Source organism: Pteropus medius, unplaced genomic scaffold (genome assembly GCF_902729225.1).
Source record: "Pteropus medius unplaced genomic scaffold, Ma_sr-lr_union100, whole genome shotgun sequence".
NCBI classification, from domain to species: domain Eukaryota; kingdom Metazoa; phylum Chordata; class Mammalia; order Chiroptera; family Pteropodidae; genus Pteropus; species Pteropus medius.
Window position 1 is genome coordinate 2,347,343 of NW_024354875.1, and position 2,858 is coordinate 2,350,200.

Below are 2,858 nucleotides of genomic sequence, written 5' to 3' on the forward strand. Positions count from 1 at the left end.
TTTTTGTATAAAGTCTCTGTTTTTGTAGCCTTAAGAGGAAAACTCCTAAAATAAAACTAATGATATTCTCTGTTCGGTTCTTTCCCCTGCAACAAGCTTTCTTTAGGTGTGGCCGTAGGAGAGAATCACCTAGAGATTGTTGGAAGGTCCAAGTCTAGCTGTTAAATTTATTTATTTGTTTGTTTGTTTGTTTATTAAGTTTATTGGGGTCTAGCTGTTAAATTTAAAATGCACACACCTTTTAGTCTAACGATTGCATTTCTAAAAATTTTTTCCTACAAATGAACAAGGATTTTTTGATTTATTGTATCTTATATAAAAGACTGGAAATGATTTAAATGCCCATTGATAGGGAACTGTCAAATCAAGTATGGTATTTTGCAAACATTTTTTTTTTAAAAGACAGATCCATATGTACAATTAGAAAATAATATCCAAGATATAGTGCTAAAAGAAAATAGCAAGATAAAATATGGTTAATGTGGTCCCAATTATGTTTTGTTAACAAAAGTTTATTCGAATGGCTCGTATATGGACAATATTTCTGGAAGAAAACAAGAGAACATTAACAGTGATAGGCTTTGGGGAGAAAAGTTTGGAGACTGGGGTGACTGTGACTTTTCCATATGCATATAAGGCTCTTTCAGTTTAAAACTTGTATCCAAAATTATTTTAAATGCAGATTCTTGGGGCTACTTAAAACCTAATGAATTGGAATCTTGGGGGATGAAGCCAATAAACCTGTCTTTTAGATAAGCTTATCCGTTGATTCTCATGCACCATGAAACTGGAGACCCACTCTCAACATTTCTAAGAGTATAACAGTCTCATCTATTTCAAATACTTGTCCCGACTCTCTTGCATTGATTATTTCCTTTTATGCAACATCCTGGTCAATTACTATCTTTGGAGCACTCATAGTATATAATATATTTTTCTGCTGTTAAGTCTTTCTGTTCCCATGGTCCTTTTCCAATCAACGAATGAAAACTGGGCTTCTATAAGAACAAGGCAGGCTGATGCCTGTGCCTGCCCTCAGGTAGCCTGGATGCAGAAGTAAGCCAGAGTTGCACAGCACTAAGCATGACAATGAGATAACAAAGCTAAGGGAAATTGGGTGCGTGACCTGTTTAGATGAAACCATAATTGATAATATAAAAGATACAGAGAGGTTCAGTAAAATGATTGAAGAACTCTCATAGGTATGTCTCCTTGTCAAATGAAAGATACAGTCTACAAGTGCTCGACTTACAGTTCACAAACTTAGTTCTTCGGTCCCCTGTATACTCCTAAAAACCAATGAAGACACAAAGATGTTTTGTTTTTGTAGGCTTTATCTTATTGATATTTATCATATTAGAAAGCAAAACTGAGAAATTAATTCATTTTAAAATAACAATAATGAGCCCACTATGTTAATAACACATTTTCATAAAAGTAACCATATTTTGACCCCTCAAATTTTTTTAGTAAGAAGAGTGGCATTGTTTTACATTTTTGCAAATCTCTTCAATACCTAGCTTAATTGGAGACAACTAGACTCTCATATTTGCTTCTACTTTCAATCTGTTGTGATATGTGGTTTTGATTAACATATATTAAGAAAATTGAAAATTGAGCTTCATACCTATATGTAGTTGGAAAGGGGAGGAGTATTTTAAGTCTTTTCAGGTAATTGTAGACTTTTTCAATACCTCACCAAAACTCAACAAGTGTTGAGTCTTAAAGGTTAGTTGCAGTGTGGAATCTGACACACATCAATAAACTTTTTGTAAAATGATACCTTAAAAACCATTGTCCTGTCTTACACTTTGAAAGAATTTTTTGCCCCTTTATGATTTTGTAACACAATATTTTAGTCAATTGGAAAATATTGGTCCATTGAATTTTGTAGATCTTCCCAATGTTTTCATATTTTATAACAGTATTTTAAGATGCCACATGATTATTGTATGATTCCACTTATATAAAATGTCCAGAATAGGCAAATCCATAGCAATAGGAAGTATATTAGTGGTTTCCAGAGTCTGGGAGGAGCGGGGAATGGGGAGTGACTGCTAATGGGCACAGAGTGATGGAATGTTCTAGAACTTGATAATGGTAATGGTTGCCCAAATTTGTGAATATATAAAAACCACTGAACTATCTACTTCTAAAAAATGAATTTTATGGTTTGTGAATTATATCTCAGTCGGGAAGTGGACAAGCTCATGGAGGTTGATATAAGTTTTTACATAATTCTAATTTCCTTCTGAAAGCTTAAATATTATCATTGGCAACAGATACTATAGTTATATTCCTTGAAGCGACAGCCTTCTTTTCAGTCATGTGTCTGCCAAACAAAAACAAACGTGAGAGTCCATGAAAAAAGCAGCAGTTCAGTTACAGGGGTGCGACCTCTGGACTTGGATTTGAGGCAGATGTGCTCTGCGACATTTCGTCACACAGAACGTTAAAACGATGTGGACTCAAGGGTAAAGGCAATAAAAGGTGATGGTTTTCACTGTTTCCTCAAGGACATCCTGAAACGAGTCTGGCCATTATCTGACTGCAAGTGCGTGGAAGGGAAGAAACACAGCAACTTCCAGTACCGTGCGGTGTCACTGCTTTGACTCATACGGAGGCACGGGCTGTCTGACCACCATTGCTTTCGCATCATCGGCGCCAACATCAACACGGTCGCTCCAGAATCAACCGTGAGAGTGACTAACATCCTTTGACATTTTGACTGTTTCGACATCACTAGTGTTTGCTTCCAAGCATTCACGTGAAAGATCTTCGACTCGTTGGTGTGATACTGGATGAATATAAACGAAACGGCGAGTCCAGTCACATCTATTGATTTGCCCATTTGTAAG